The following is a 17,555-nucleotide window of genomic DNA, read 5'->3' on the forward strand; positions in this document are numbered from 1 at the left end:
TCCTCACCCTTTCCCTCCAGTAACAGGAACAAGGTTGTTTTTCCTTGAGTTTCTACAATGTAGTATTCCAGGGAGCAGAATGCTGGCATCTAGACCAAGTGACAGCTCTTCTCCCTGTCTTCTGCTGTAGCCTTAGGGCCCAGTTAACTTGCTCAGTTTCCTTCTTATCTAAAAAAAGGAAATATAAATGGGAGCATGAGGCTCCTCTCCCAGTGGGAACATTTTGCCGGGGTGTGTGTGTGTGTGTTTTGTGTGTTTAGCAATTGCTGCCAATTGTTTTGTTTTTGCCTGTTTCTCAGGAAAGAAAATTCCAATTTTGAATGTGTGGTAGCTAGAACACATTCAAAGTTTTGACAGAGAAAAATAAATACACTTGAGAAATATTTTGAAACAAAGGATTGCAGCCAGGGCCAATTAAGTTACTCTCTTCAGCAGGCCCATAGTAGTATGTCATACCAATGAAATTTTGAAATGCTAATTTCATGATATACATATCCTCACAGCCAAGAGAATGTCTCACATTTAGAGATGTCATATATTTTATTTCATTGTCATGCAATTCCTTCCCCAAATGGTAAATTATTTTAGAGTTCTCAGTCTGTGCATAATAAATTGTTATGATCCCGTTCTCAAGAGAATGAGAACAAAACTGGCCTAGTGAACAGGCAGACTGCAAGCATTGGGCACAAATTCAGATCATCATCTCTGGCTAAAGTGAAAATAGGCAATGCACCTATTTTGAGCAAAGGTAATCTGAAAATTACATTTCCCCCCATAAAGTATTCAGGTTCTGCCAATAAAGCTTCATAAAGCTTTGTATTTAGCCCCATCTCAATAGCTAGTGCCAATTTTTTCTCTTTGCCTTTTTGCCTTTTTGTTATACAGTCATGAAATTGTTCACTGATAGGCCACTAAATTTGGGATCAGCTCTTTGTTGTGCGATATCATGATAGTGTAATTGCTCATAGCTATGAATCTTACTTCTATAATTATTGGTAAAATAACTAAATGGCAATAACAATAATAATGTGGAGATTCAAGGGGGGCTTGGTATTGCTTGGTCCTCCCTGTTCACCTCTGTGGTTCCAGCAAAGGTCTCAGATGAGGGGAGATGGTTAACCATGCTCCCCCACATCCCTGGCTTGCCATTTGGCCCCTTATATGGGCCAGCCCTAATTTCATGTGTGCCCAACAGCCTTCCCTAGTCTCTCACACCTGTTCCCCATGGGCCTGAAAGCCTAGCAGATCTGGCCCAGTTGCAGCTGCTGCTGGCAGCTTCTAAAGGAGCCAGTCGGTGCTGTATAGGAACTATGCATTGCCTGGCCTGGAGTTGTCAGCACTCGTGCCATCAGGCCAGCCACAGAAGCTGTTGGGAGCCTGAAGTTTGGGACCAGGGTCATGGCCATCTGCTGCAACCAGGGTAAGTCTGGGAGAAGGTCCAGCCTTGACATAATAATAATCTGTTCCTAACCAGCAACTTAGTGAAAAATCATGACTCAGTTCATTCCGAAGCTGGTTGCAAAATGATCCAGTAACCATTCTTTTCAGCCCAGTGCTTTTCAGCCCAGTATGTTAGCTGTATGTGAGAAACAGATTGTTGGGGAAATATCTGAAAAATTGACCTATAGAGAGCATAAAATAAATTCAAAAGCTCCAGTGATCTGTAGCGCAACATTAAATTTAAAGCTAAAGGAGCATTAATGTCATCCAAGAAGGCAACCTGAAACTGCCTGTAGTGAAGCTCTTTTGTAAGTGCCAGAACCGATTACTGGAACTGTCTGCTCTGCCCTGCCATGCTAACATAGTGGAAAAGTTGTTCCCATGTTAACAGATGAGAAATGTCATTGGATTTGTCAAATCTATAATAACTGACTTTGTGGGATGTAGTAATAAGAGAGAGAAGGGATCATTAAACTGAGCTGTATATGGACAATTTAAAGAAAAATACCTGAACATTAGAGGAATAACTGCCAGACATACTTTCTAAAATTGTCAGCCTCCTGGAAAAGATCCAAAAACCTACAGTGCTTTAAAAACATTATAAGAAATAAAAGACCTTTTTTATTCTTTTTATCTCAAAGTCAAAATGAAAATAAGAGCAAATAATTACAGCAGCTGAGCTATGGATAGACTGTTACTTTGTGATACATAAACTGTCAGAAACTATCCATTATATTTAGCTCCAACAGATTTTCAGCTAGTGTAAAGAAACTAGCTGCTTCCAACAGTTTTGGCATAATCTCACCTCCCCCCTTGTCCATACAAAATGGCTAGTTATTTGCAATCCATTGTTTTCTACATCCTAGAAATGTGTGTTTTTGTAGAAAAAGCCCAGCAGGAAGTCATTAGCATAATAGGCCACACCCAGCAGCAAAAACTCATTAGCCACACCACTCACAACACAGCTCGTTAGCATATTAGGCCACACCCCATGCCTTCCCTTGGCTTGCCTGGGCACCCCACGGCTGCGGGGAGCCCAGCAAGCCCCCCCTTGGAGGAGGAGGAGATTGGATTTATACCCCGCCCTTCACTACCCAAAGGAGTCTCAGAGCAGCTTACAAACTCCTTTCCCTTCCCACAACAGACACCCTGTGAGGTAGGTGGGGCTGAGAGAGCTCTGACAGAAATTGCTCTTTTTCAAGAACAGCTATGCCAGAACTATGGCTTGCCCAAGGTCATCCCGCAGGTGCAAGTGGAGGAGTGGGGAATCAAACCCGGTTCTCCCAGATTAGAGTCCGCACACTTAACCACTACACAAAAGGGAAGGGAAGACAGTTTAAACTCCCTTCCCTTGGCTTGCTCGGGCTCCCCACGGCTGTGGGGCACCCAGGCACTTGGCCCTTGGAGGGGAGGGGAGGCAGTTTAAACTGCCTTCTCTTGGCTTGCCTGGGCATCCCATGGCTTTGGGGAGCCTGGGCAAGCCGGCCCTTGGAGGGAAGGGAAGTTTAAACTGCCTTCCCTTGGCTTGTCCGGGCACCCCACAGCTGTGGGGAGCCCGGGCAAGCCGGCTCATAGACAGGCCGGGAAAGGCATGGGGAGGCATTTAAATGCCTCCCTGATCCATCTAGGGCCCCCTGGCCCCCCACCTCAAAGTTGCGGGGGAGGGTTGGTCTCCAGGCTTTCCCTCTGTAGCCACACAGGCAGGGGTTTTGGCTGTAGTGGGCACGGCCAACTCTGAAGCCAGCTGGAACTCTGTTCCTGTGTGTTGTTTCCCAAAAATAGGCTGTGAATAATGTAAATAGTTACATGTAATGTATTTGTTGCTACTGGGAGGGCAGGGTAGAAATTTAATAAATCAAATCAAATTTACTGATTACTTGACCTGGGGCACCACTGACCTATAGATGCAAATGTCGGGGGGGGGGGTGTAAGACGACTGCAACATGAAGAAGTGGGAGGTTACCATTAATCAACAGGCATGGAATAAGGAGAGCTGACACCATAAGGTTAGATAGCAAAATGGCCAACTTTACACTGATTGAAAGAAGAACTGTGGCAATCACTGGCCAAAACTTCATACTAAACCTAACTGCAGTTTGGGAGACAGGTAGGATGCAGAACAGCCAGGCCTCCTCTGTTTGTGCATCCCTGATCTTATGAAAGAAGCCACTCTGGCTCTGAGTCCTGAGATCTCAATTGGACACAGTTTATGCTTCTCCTAGCCAAGCCTTCTTTAGTGCTTGAGAGAGGTACACAATGTCCTCTACCTCTAACCACAAGATCAAGGATAATGGCATCCCTCAAGTTGCCCCTGTAATAGACATAAGGTAATACAGGAGAAAATACAAAGACCAAGGGGGTGAACTCCACATATTTTGAAACATCTTTGATTCCTCAGTATGTTTTCACCAAAACGTACTCTGAGTGGGTTTTTGTGGCTTCTGTGAATGCAGAACAGCTGTGTGATGCTCCAGAGATGGCTCAGACCTAGCATGGTTCCAGTTTGTGAGGGCTCAATTTCCTGTGCTGGTTCATCTGCCCAGCACAAGTGAAGAATGAATTGCACTCTTTGGGGAATGAATTGCACTCATCATGGTGATGTCCCACCCAGCCCCAAAACACACACACCCAAATCCCCCTGCCACAATGACAAGGGGACCTGGCAACCCTAACAATAACCTCTTGGAACAGATTTATTTATTTTCATTCTACCCTTCCTCCAAGCAGCCCAGGGCAGTATTCTACCACCATTCTGTGAGGTAGGTAAGGCTCAGAAAGAATGGCTTCAAGACAAGAGTGAGGATTTGAATCTGGTCTCCTTGGTCATAAATACTCTAACTACTACATCATGCTGTCTATCTAAACCCCTATTCTAAGCTTCATGATATATAGGGCTAACAAAAATGTGGCACTGCTGGAATTGTTTGTGTTGCTTTTAGTACTGGAGTCATACAGAGCTAATGGGATTTAACATTGTGTGCACTTGGAAGTCTTTGCTTCAAGTCCATATCCGTGTCACCTGTTCCTGGTGGTTTTCTGTCTGCAAAACTGGAATAACAAAGATCTACCTTACGAGGTCATTGTTTGTTTGAGAATATCGGAATCATAAGTTGCTCATCTTAACTTGGTTGGAAAACAGAAACTATAGTTGTTCTGGTGTTGATGATACCACTTAGCAGTCATTACCACTGAAACAGCTTTAGGCAGTTATTTCCTTGGCAAACACAGCTGGAAATTAAACTAAATCTTGAAATTATGATTAAAAAATCTAGGCAAACAGAACAGCAATGTCTTTACTTCCTATATTAATAAAAAGAGCCCCCTACAAGTGGAGATGAAAGAGCCTGAGGGGGAGGTTTCAGCCTAAATATGGGGGCGGGGGTCAAAAAACCACCCTGTCTCTACCAGCCATGCTTGTGCATGCATATTGCCCTCATGTTGTTGTTGTTCAGTCGCACAGTCAAATCTGACTCTTCATGACCCCATGGACCACATCACGCCAGGCCCTCCTGTCCTCTACTGTCCCCCAGAGTGTGCTGAACCTCACATTCTTTGCATCAATAACACTGTCTAACCATCTCATCCTTTGCCATCCCTTTCTTCTTTTTCTTTCAGTCTTTTCAAGCTTCAGGATCTTCTCCAGTGAATGCTCCCTTCTCATTTGGTGACCAAAGTATTTGAGCTTCAATTTCAGTATCTGGTCTTCCAGAGAACAGTCAGGGTTGACTTCTTTTAGGATTGACTGATCTGATCTCCTTGCAGTCCAAAGGACTCTCAGGAGTCTTCTCCAGCACTGTAATTCAAAAGCATCTATTCTTCGGCACTTGACCTTCCTTATGGTCCTACTTTCACAGCCATACATTACTACTGGGAATACCATTGCTTTGGTCATATGGACTTTTGTCGGCAGGGTGATGTCTCTACTTTTTATTATGCTGTCTAGATTTGCCATAGCTTTCCTTCCAAGGAGCAGGCGTCTTTTAATTTCATGGCTGCTGTCACAGTCTGCAGTGATCTTGGATCCCAGGAACGTGAAGTCTATCACTGCTTCCATGACTTACCCATCTATTTGCAAGGAGTGCAAGGAGTGATGGGGCCAGATACTATGATCTTATTTTTTATATATATTGAGTTTCAAGCCAGCTTTTGCACTCTCCTCTTTCACATCAAGAGGCTCTTGAGGTCCTCTTCACTTTCTGCCATTAGAGTGGTATAATTTGCATATCTGAGGTGGTTGATGTTTATCCTGGCAATCCTAATTCTGGTTTGTGATTCATCCGGGCTGGCATTTTGCATGATGTACTCTGCATATAAATTAAATAAGCAGGGTGACAATATAAAGCCTTGTTGTACTCCTTTTCCTACTCTAAATCAATCAGTTGTTCTATGTCTGGTTATAACTGTTGCTTCTTGACCCTTATACAGGTTTCTCAGGAGACATGTGGGGTGGTCTGGTACTCCTGTCTCCTTAAGGACTTGCCATAGTTTGTTGTGATTCACACAATCAAAAGCTTTAGCATACTCAATGAAGCAGAAGTAAATGTTTTTCTGGTTCTCCCTTGATTTCTCCGTAATCCAGCGAATGTTGGCAATTTGATCTCTAGTTCCTCTGCCTCTTCGAAACCCAGCTTGTACTTCTGGTAGTTCTCTATCCACATACTGCTGAAGCCTAGCTTGTAGGATCTTGATCATGACCTTGCTAGCGTGTGAAATGAGTGCAATTGTGCGATATCTTGAACATTCCTTGACATTGCCCTTTTTGGGGATTGGAATGTAAACTGACCTTTTCCAATCCTGTGGCCACTGTTCTGTTTTCCAAATTTGCTGGCATATGGAGTGCAGCACTTTAACAGCATCATCTTTTAGGACTTTGAATAGCTCAGCTGGGATACCATCATTTCCGCTAGCATTGTTCTTAGTAATGCTTTCTAAGGCCTTCTTCAGTTGTTGGAAGAGGGTGCTTGCTATGACCAGTGTGTTCTCTTGACAGAACTCTGTTAGTTTTTGCCCAGCTTCATTTTTTGCCCAGCTTCATTTTGTTCTCCAAAGCCAAACTTGTCCATTATTCCAGTTATCTTCCTACTTTAGCATTCCAGTCCCCTATGATGATAAGGACATCTTTTGGGGGGTGTTAGTTCTAGGAAGTGTTGTAAGTGTTCATAGAACCAGTCCACTTCAGCCTCTTCTGCATCAGTGGTCGGGGCATAGACTTGGATTACTGTGATGTTGAATGGTTTGCCTTGGATTCGGACCGAGATCATTCTGTTGTTTTTAAGATTGTATCCCATTATTGCTTTTCTCACTCTCTTGTTGACTGTAATGGCCACACCATTTTTTCTTTGGGATTCTTGGGCACAGTAGTAGATATAATGGTCCTCTGTGTTAAATTCACCCATTCCCATCCACTGTAGTGAACTGATTCCCAAGATGTTGATGTTCAATCTTTCAAACTCATTTTTTACCATATCCAGTTTATCTTGATTCATAGATCTTACATTCCAGTTTCTTGTGCAGTTTTGTTCTTTGCAGCATCGGAGTTTCCTTTCATCCTCAGATACATCCACAACTGAGTGTCCTTTCAGTTTTGGCCCAGCCGCTTCAATCTTTCTGGGGTTACTTGTACTTGCCCTCTGCTCTTCCTCAGTAGCATATTGGACACCTTCTGACCTGAGGGGCTCATCTTCCAGCGTCATCATATCTTTTAGCCTTGTGTTACTGTCCATGGGGTTTTCTTGGCAAAGACACTGGGGTAGGTTGCCATTTCCTCCTCCAGTGGATCACGTTTTGTCCTCATACTGTTTAGGAAAGTCAGCAGCAAGGAGATGGGGTTGGGAATTAGGCTTGCGGCTAGATTTTTTGCAACCTGACTGTCAAGGGGAGGAATTCATCTCAGCAAATTCACATTCTTAGGCCCCAGTTAACCCCCACAGCTTTTTTAAAAACTGTGAGTGGACTGCTCATTGCACCTAAAGGGTCACAACAAGGGCACATATTCCTCCAAAGGCAACTTCCCAGACTTGCATGTAATATATTCATGAAGAAATGACAGATCCATCGGATGGCTTGTGAGTAGAAGAAGAAGAAGAAGAGATTGGATTTATACCCCGCCCTTCACTACTCAAAGGTGTCGCAGAGCAGCTTACAAACTCCTTTCCCTTCCCCTCCCCACAACAGACATCCTGTGAGGTAGGTGGAGCTGAGAGAGCTCTTGACAGAAACGGCTCTTTTTCAAGAACAGTTCTTATCAGAGCTCCAGCTTGCCCAAGGTCATCCAGCCAGATGCAAGTGGAGGAGTGGGGAATCAAACCCGGTTCTCCCAGATTAGAGTCTGTGCATTTAACCACTACACCAAACTGGCTCTCAGTATATACTCCTTTGTAAATAGAAAGACAATAGAGCAGCATATTAATAGCCTGCATACTGCTTTGACTTTCGAAAGCTTATACCCTGAAACTCTTGGTTGGTCTCTAAGGTGCTACTGCACTCAGATCTAACTACACTAATAGCCTAATTCTAAATATGTTTACCAAGACAAAACTCCCACACTGTCTGCTGTTAACCTCAGTATGGAAAATATTATCTTTACCTGTTGGAGGTGGTAGTTTATTTCAGCAAACAGACCTTGGCCCTGACCCTCCCCCATGACATCTTCAACAACTCTTTAGTCAAGCACCATCAAATACAAAAAATATATGTATGATGAAAAAAACTTTCCCTTTGTTTCTGTAATGTGTGAATATTTTTTACCAGGTTCCGGAAAGTAACATATTCTATTACTACATTACAGACTTGGCCCAAACAGCTCTGCTGTTTAGCGATGAAGAGTGGCTCATTTTGTAATATCTGAAGTTTGAATGTTACAGGAGGCCTCTTATTACCATGTTTTTTTCAGTCTCTCTTTATAAATACACTTGGTTTCCAGCGTTAAAGGCACGCTAAGTTTTGTAAAATTAGGTGATAATGAAGCAAGATGAAAATTTTGAATCCCAATAATCACTTCCACCAAAACTGATTTTACAAGACTATGTTTGGCAAGAGTTTAATGTTACATTGTAAAAGGTATAGACAGAAATGTAAATCAGAAATAAGAGAAGCGTCTGTGTGCCTGTGCTGTTGATTCAGCTCCGAGAGACATCACACATATTACACTGATAATTTTGGGTTGTCTAGGAATAATTAGCTTAACAGTGATGTGTCAGGAAGATGATTTATTACAAGCAAATGTAGGTTAGTTTTGGAGCCTGTTACAGGTAATAGGCAAAATATTTTTTTAGTGTTTTCAATAATCCTTACTCCACTGCAGTGATACCATTCAGAAAATCTAAATCAGCTGAAAAGCATCAAAATTAGCCTGTATTTAGTACGCATTAAAGCAGCCGATAGGATAATGTGACCATATAGGAAGAAGGGACAGGGATTTCCAAAAATGGTAGGCATATTGGGGCCACTTCCCATGGTATGAATGAATTACTTGGAAATGTTCTGCACATTCATTGCAGTTGTGCCTAAGGCCCCCCAAACAAGTGTAAATAAAGCCTTTTGAAAAGGCATGTCCTTTTATAGTTGTTATAAAGTAAAACAAAGATGTATCCGTTCACAACCTGTGTTCTTCCTTTTAAAGCAGCAGTGGTAGCCCAGTTTCAACTGTTTATTTCTTTAAAATATTTATAAACCTCCTGTTCTCTCAGACAACTGGGACACAGGTGGGTAACAGATTAAAAAAATACAGAAATCTTTCTTAAAAATCAAACTATTAAAACTGCCAGCAAAAACCTTGTAAATGACACCCATAAAATCTGAAAGTTTTGAGAAATTGTGCAGGTCTTAAAGAGTCAAATCCCCCTTTCCCCTATGTACACAGCTCCAATCAAACATGCAGCTGCGTGTGCCATTTACCTTTTTCAGACTGATGAGATCTGTGATCTCTGTCTGGTTTGGTTTTGTTTCTGAACATGTAACAAAGGAAAGATAAAAAACCATATAACCAGTTTTGTGCTCTGAGTGCCCTGTTGGAAAGTGGGGGTTCTTGACTGTACTGTGCACATTGGCATTTTAAGATGTATTAAAGATAGGGTTGCCAGGTCTGGGTTGGAAAATACCTGGGGACTTTGGGGGTGGATCCGGGAGAGGGCAGGGTTTGGGGAGGGGAGGGGCCTCAGCATCATACAACGCCATAGAGCCCACCCTTCAAAGCAGCCATTTTCTCCAGGGAAGCTGATCTCTGTCAGCTGGAGATCAGCTGTCAAAGCGGGAGATCTCCAGGCCCCACCTGGAGGCTGGCGACTCTAATTAAAGATGTAATGCCACAAGAAATACTAGAGTAACACTTGTATAGCTGTAGTGCAATTGCTGTGTAATCTATGAAGTGTCCCTTACTACATTTTTGCTTCTAATTTTGGTTTGTTCAAAAGTAACTTACCACAACTCTACTGACATATGAAGTTTTATGGAGAACCAGCATGCAGTGGTGATTAGAGTGTCAACCTAGAATCTGGATTCAGATCCCAGCTCTGCCATGGAAGCTTTCTGGGTGACCTTGAGCCAGTCATTTCACAGGGTTGTTTGTAAGGGTAAATGGAGAAGAGAATGATGTAAGCCCCTTGGGTCCCCACAGAAGAGAAAGGTGGAGTATAAATGTAATAAATACATAAATAAATCTTACTAGAGGTAGTGGAGGTGTGCCATGTAATTGTTTACATTTTTATCCTGCCTTTGTCCGTGGAGCTTAGGACAATGAACAAGGTTCTCCACTCTTCAATTTTATCCTTGCAACTATCCTGAGATGTAAGTTAGACTGCAAGGAAGAGACTCGCCGAGGGAGTTTCATGGCTGAATTGAACATTCTCCTTCCAGTCCTAGTCAAACACTTTAGTCAATTCATCACACTCTCATATGGAGCCCAAGATGACATAATTAGCAAAGCCCACTAAATGACTCAACAAAAGTTCTGCCCAAGAAAAACAGCTCTGAGCATCTGTTCCAGAAATGAACTTTTCAGAAAATGTTGTATTACAATGGATATACACAACCTTCAGGTAATCATGATTTATACCCATTTTGTAACACTTCCTCACAATGCATACAAGTCTCCTAAGGAAGAAGCACAACTGTTTGCTGAAGCAGAAAGAGATGCCCAAGAGAGATATTCTTAGACACCTGCTTCGCTGTGCGCTGTATAGAGCAATCTCTCTCTGTATGGGTAGCGTTGCCAAGTTCCTGAAGGTGGCAGTGGAACTCTGGCCCCCAGCAGACCCTTCCCACTGCCATTAAGCTGAGTGGCAGGATAAAAATGAGAGGCAAATGGTGGGAAGTGATGGCCAACATCTCAACAAGCTGATGTCACTCCTGGAACAGAAGCTCGTGGCACCAGAACCAGTGTTTGGACTGGGCATCAATGTATGTCATCTTGCAGAAGACAATCTCCAAGGCATGGGGATGTTTCAGTTGGGGTGGTCCAGAGATTGTTTTGGGGTGCAGCTTGGCCCCAGTTTCTGCCTGTGTGATTGTCCTAGGGGCACCACACTTTGGAGAAGCTGGAAGAAGAACCGTGCTTTGGACCAGTACATGGCATATGTTGCCTTGAAGGGGAGAGTCCGCTGAACATGAGAGTGTATGACATGTGGTGGTCCTATCTTTATTTTCGGTAAAGGGGGCACTTCCTTATTCAAATCTTCTTTGTAATACAGGCCTCTGTGAGGCACTCCAAATAGAAGGTCATGGCGCCGGAACAAGTGTTTGGACTGTGCATCACTGTATGTCATCTTGCAGGGGACAGTCTCCAGATCGTGGGGATGTGTGAGTTGGGTTGGTCCAAAGATTGTTTTGGAGTGCAGCTTGGCCCCAGTGTCTGCATGTGTGATTTTCCTGGGGCACTACACTTTGGAGCAGCTGGCACAAGAGCTGTGCTTTGGACCAGTACCCAGCCTATGTCGCCTCGTGGGGAGAGTCCGCTGAACATGGGAGTGTATGACATGTGGCTATCCAATCTTTATTTTGGGTACAGGGGACACTTCCTTATTCAAATCTTCTTTGTAGTACAGGCCTCTGTGAGGGACTCCAAATAGAAGGTCATGGCACCGGAACCAGTGTTTGGACCATGCATCACTGTATGTCATCCTCCAGGGGACAGTCTCCAGAGCGTGGGGATGTGTTAGTTGGAGTGGTCCAAAGATTGTTTTGGCGTACAGCTTGGCCCAAATGTCTGCCTGTGTGATTTTCCTGGGGCACTACACTATGGAGCAGCTGGCACAAGAGCTGCATTTTGGACCAGTACCCGACATATTTCACCTTGAAGGGGAGAGTCCGCTGAACATGGGAGTGTATGACATGTGGCGGTCCAATCTGTATTTTGGGACAGTCTCCAGAGCATGGGGATGTGTCAGTTGGGTTGGTCCAAATATTGTTTTGGGGTGCAGCTTGGCCCCAGTATCTGCCTGTGTGATTGTCCTGGGGGTGCCTCACTTTGGAGCAGCTGACACAAGAACTGCACTTTGGACCAGGATACAGCATGTCCCCTCAAAGGGGAGAGTTCACTGAACATGGGGGTGTATGAATTTTGGGTGTCCAAATCTTATTTTGGGGTTCAGAGCTTTCAAACTCTCCTGAGTGTTTTTGGATGAATTAATGAATAAGACGCGAATAAGGAATTAATAAGGAACTGGGAATAAGGAAACAACTTCAGCCTCGTATTTTCTGGTCCCTAAGGGCCATCAAATGAGCTGATGCCAAAACTGCCACTCTGCTAGCAGCAGAGCCTTCCTGTGGCATAAGGAGCATTCCTTCAGAGGGACAACATGTTCCACTAGAGGAAAATTCCTGGACTTGAAGAAACTGAACCTTTGGCTCCATCCACACACCCCTGTACTTGAGGCCCTGTACCTGTCTGTCTTTGTCTCTGTATGTCTGTTCCTGTATAGTATAACCCCTGGAGTCCTCATTCAGGAGCCCCTATCCTTGTGAAAGCCAGACAGCCACCAACACACACACAAACACACACACTCCCAAGATTTCCAAAAGAGAAAGGATTGATGTCTTTCCTCTGTTTGGAACATTTACTTTGAAGATTTTTGCATTTATATATATATGTATCCCCTGCTATTGTTGTACTATTCTCTGAGCAAAAGGCTTCTGGCTCTAATTGAGTGTGGGGAGAAAGACCTAACATGCTTAGTATCTGAAAAGATTGATTTTTCTGTGTTGATCATCAATAAACCTGGTACTTGTCATTGCTGTGCTCCATTACTGCATTGATTTAAGGAGGAGTGAGATGTGTCATCAGGAAGACAGAAAAGAAGTCTAGTATATTTTAAAATATTTGGAGACAGCTGAGTGTCCCTGTCCTCATTATTCACACAAGGATGCTTTAAAATAAAGATGGTTTTGTTACAGGAAGCAGATAGGGAGACTGCACTTTGTCTTACCTTTCAAACGGGGACTGTCTTCATTGAGTTCTTCCCCAGGAGAAGCTTCACTTAAAGGAGCTCTTCTTTTGTTTCTCTGCAGTGTCTTAATTGAGCCTTTGAGGTACATTAAAAGCATGCCTGCTGCCTATAGTTTCCAGTAGGATGTATATTTCTGAACTGAATCTGCATTTGAATACCCCCCCTTTTTTTGGCTTCCCACCAGCACCTGCCAAAAAAAGGGGGGGGAGCCTGTTTAAGAAGAAAAGAGAATATATTTGCAAGTTTAATTTCCCTGAGGAGTAGTAGGCTTTTCAGAGCAACTTTGATATATTTTTCTTTTCTTTTTTGCATAACCTGTGGTTTAATACTTATTCACATTTTCATTCATATTTGCATGATAAAAGACTGCCACGTCTTTTTAAAAGTCCCCTCTTGAAAGTCTGAATTGTTCCTGAAGATTCCAAAGAGCAAAGGAAGAATAAAATAAATATATCTCAAAAATTAGCATAATCTTCTAACATCCACCACTTTAAGGGATCCCACTGTTGTCTTTTGGAAAGTGCATGAATAAATAATGCTTGAGCGGTTTCAAGGCAATGTTTCACTGTGAGTCTGTAATTCCTTTTTTAACAGAATTAGAATTGCCTTAGTGGTGAAATGTTTGGCCTTCTGTGTTAGAAATCTTTCCCATGAATTCTGTTAAAAAAAACAAACCTGGGTTGCTTAACATTTTGACTGGGAATGAAAATTTCAGACTTGTAGGCAAGAGTAAGAGGAAAAACATTACAAAAGACAGAGCTGTTCCCTGTCTCTTTCTTCCAGCTTCCTGATCACATGAAGTATATATAAATAAATAGCGTAACACAATGCAGGATGTGACATCACTATGTTGTACAACTTTTCACTTCCAATAATATATGATATGGGAAACATGCAGTGCATTGGTGTCATATCACGTGTGTTCTACTGGGTATTATAAGGAAGAGGAAGAAAAAAGATGTAGATTGGTACCACTTAGTCTACTTCTGCCCTCAATGAGCTCTTTGAGAAACTTCTTGACAGGAAATGAGAAATAGAAAGAAAAGGTAACACTTTGTATTTAAGTCATTTTCTGTTATTAAGTATTACACTATCTTCAGGCTGAGGATTTTTGTGTTTTTTGTCATCTACAAGCCACTTGGAGACTGAGGCCATGCCCTTGCTGATGCCTCGTGTTCCACATGGAAAAACTAGGAGATTAGTGGGGCCACAATGGATATCCCAGTATAAATGGCAGATTACTAAATAATTGTTGCCAAACCCTAGTCTTTAGTATTCATAGAATCATAGAATCACAGAGTTGGAAGGGGCCATACAGGCCATCTAGTCCAGCCCCCTGCGCAATGCAGGATCAGCCTAGAGAATCCCTGACAAGTGTTTGTTCAGCCGCTGCTTAAAGAAGGCCAGTAAGGGGGAGCTCACCACCTCCCTAAGCAGCTGAATCCACTATTGAACAGGTTTTTCTAATATCCAGCTAGTACCTTCTCTCCCTTAATTTATACCCATTCTTGTGAGTCCTATCCTCTGCTGCCAACAGGAACAGCTCCCTGTCCTCCTCTAAATGACAGCCTTTCAAATACTTAAAGAGAGCAATCATGTCCCTCGTCAACCTCCTCTTCTCCAGACTAAACATTCCCAGGTCCCTCAGCCTTTCCTCATAGGGGTTGGTCTCCGGGCCCCCGATCATCCTTGTCACTCTCCTCTGCAACTGGTCCATTCTATCCACATCCTTTTTGAAGTGAGGCTTTCAGAACTGCATACAATGCTCCAGCTGTGGCCTGACAAGTGCAGTGTACAGCAGGACTATGACATCTTGCAATTTGGATGTTATCTTCTGTCGATAAAGCCCAAGATTGCATTAGCCTTTTTTGTTGCTGAATCACAGTGTCTGCTCATATTTAACTTACGGTCCACCTGTACCCCAAGATCTTGTTCAGCCACATTGCTACTCAGAAGTGCATCCCCAGACTTTCAGTTTTGGCGACTCGCAAGTGGGTGTGCTCCATTGCAGCTCTGATGTGAGCGCCCCACAAACATGCTGATGGGGGGTCCGAGTTGATCTTGGACCCCCCAAACCCCTTGGAGGTGGGGTCATAGCCTGGGGTGTGAGAGGTGCCTCTCCCAAGGTGGAAGCCAAAGGATTGAGGCACCTTTTTGCCCTGATAGGCCCCCACGGCATGAAGCCACCATGGCATCTAGAGGCACACACCGGACAGAGCGTACAAGGATCCCAAAGAATTATCTTCTCTACATGCGCAACGAACGCAAGTAAAAATGTGCGTGAAGCCATGACCCAGCAAACAACCAATAAAATGCTAGCAGTAAAGCCGTCCCAAAGCCCCAAACAAGCAGAAAGGGGAAGGGAATGCCCGATCCCGAAAAGACTGAATTTAAAGCGGGAGGCTGAAAGAGCAACTTAAAGGAAGTGGATTAAGACGAAGTGTGCGGCGGACTAGCAAGACAGCGATAAATCATCAGACTCACAGAGAACATTTGGACTTTCCTCTCGTATAAACAATGACGTAGTAAGCAGAAAAAATGGTGCTGAAAGCGAAACTTACAACAGGAACGGCCAGCACATCATCGCCAGCTACCAGACCGGAAGCAACCATAGACACTCTCAAACTGATTGCTGCAGCTTTACGCCCTCTACTGGACCAGATGACCAACCTTGGTGACAGGCTGGATATGTTGCAAAAGGATCTCAAAATTTCAGCAAGAAAGAAATAAAGCTGATGTTCCTGAAGCAGCAACAGAAAGCAGAAGAGGGTCCTGAGAAAGTGGAGGAGAATAAAGACACAGAAGAAGAAGAAGAAGAGAAGGATGGGATAGACTCTGATACCATCTCAATTAGTCTGTCTGAACCCTTTGATCCTGAAGTAGAATTAGGGGTTGCTACCCCTAAAACATTTAAAAATTACTTTGACTTTGACAGGAGGAAAGGAAAATGCAAAATAGTTTAATTTCGATAGCCTGATGCTTATTCTTAACGCATAACTTTAATCCAATGATATTTACACGATAGCCAAAGAGTTTGTGATTGTTTGCTTGACACTTTCGTATTATTAATTCTCATATTTTACTTTTAAGATAATAGAGATGTATCAACAATCTTATATTTCTGTACCATGGATCCTTGTTTCTCTTTATTTTAGGTTGTTCCCTCCCCCTGACCCTGTAGATTTGTAGTTTAGAAAATAAAAAAATTGAAAGACAAAAAGAAGTGTATCCCCCATCCAGTATGTGTGTTCCTCATTTTTGTTACCCAGATGTAGAACTTGGCATGTAACCTTGTTAAATTGCATCATGCTCACATCCACCCACTTTTCCAGTGTGTTCAGATCTTGTTAAATTCTGTCTCTATCTTCTGGTGTGTTTGCTGCTCCTCCCAATTTGGTGTCATCTGAAAATTTAATGAGTAGCCCCTCCACACCCTCATCCAGATCATTTATAAAAATATTGAAAAGTACTGGGCCCAGAACCAAGCCCTGTGGCACCCTACTGGACACCTCCCTCCATTCAGATGAAATGTCATTGGCAACTACTCTTTGAGTGTGGCCTCCCTGGCCAGTTTTAGCTCACTGTGAGCTTTGGCCTCTCTGATGGCTGACTACAGTGCCTAGCAACACTCAGATACTCTTCTTTAAAGTTATGTGCTTGGCTCCACTTGAAGATTTCCTTATTCTCCCTTAGCACATCACAGAGTTCTCTGTTCATCCACACTGGCTTCTTGGATCCCCTACCATGTTTCCTTCTTGTTGGAACAGTGACAGCTTGAGCTTGAAAGAGCTCTTATTTTAGGAGAGCCCACCCTTCACTTGCTCCTTACCTTCCAGCAGTCTTGCCCGTGGAATGATTCTTATCATGCCTCTGAGTTTATTAAAGTCTGCCTTACTGAAATCTAACATACACATGTGGGTATGGACTTCCTTGGTCCCCCACAGCAAAAGGAATTCTAGCAGAACATGGCCACTTCCCCCTAAGGTCTGCACCACCTTCACCCCATCTACCATCTCTTGCCTGTTGGTCAATATTAAGTCGAGTATGGTCAAACCCCTTGTAGCTTCCTCCACCATTTGATGAAAGAAGTCGTTGTCCAGATAGGTCAGGAAGTTTCATGACTGTGGACACTTTGCAGAGTTTGTCTCCCAGCACACATCAGCAGGGCCGGCTCCAGGCATTTTTGTGCCCTAGGTGGGGCTACCTTCTGGCCCCCCCCGCGTCCACCTATTACGGGGGTTGCCAACCTCCAGGCGGGGCCCGGAGAGGATCCCGATGGGCCCCCGCCCCCCTCCGCTGCCACATAAATCAGTTTGCTCTGGAACCGTCCCTTCCTGAGCCGAGACAAAAATGTGTGAGCTGGAGGCTAAAAAACTGTGAGCCAGCACACACTCACTCAGCTTAGAGGGAACACTGCTTCCAGGGGTGCTGTAGAAAAGCACACACATAAGCCGCAGCCTTTGCAAAGGGGGGAGACGGACAGAGAGAGGAGGGGAGGGACTTTCCTTTCCAGTCACCTTGGAAATTCGGCGCCCTGGCAGGAAGAACGAAATGTCTCAACCCCTGATCTACGCCAGTTATCTCTCCGGCCTTCCCCGCCCCCACCAAGTGTCTTCTAGAGAAGGGGGGTGTGTGGAAAGGGGGAGAGGGATTTCTGCAAAGCAACTGACGTGG

The 17,555-nt window shown here is 43.8% G+C and overlaps 1 protein-coding gene across 1 annotated transcript in view; it reads left to right on the forward strand.

Moving 5' to 3' along the window:
* NKAIN3 (Na+/K+ transporting ATPase interacting 3) overlaps nucleotides 1–17,555 on the forward strand; it is a gene marked incomplete at its 5' end in the record, with an annotated part of 191,768 nt that overhangs the window by 52,196 nt on the left and 122,017 nt on the right. The gene's annotated exons all lie outside the window — the stretch shown is intronic.

The sequence above is a fragment of the Gekko japonicus genome, unplaced genomic scaffold, assembly GCF_001447785.1.
Source record: "Gekko japonicus isolate JY-2015 unplaced genomic scaffold, Gekko_japonicus_V1.1 scaffold130, whole genome shotgun sequence".
NCBI lineage: Eukaryota > Metazoa > Chordata > Lepidosauria > Squamata > Gekkonidae > Gekko > Gekko japonicus.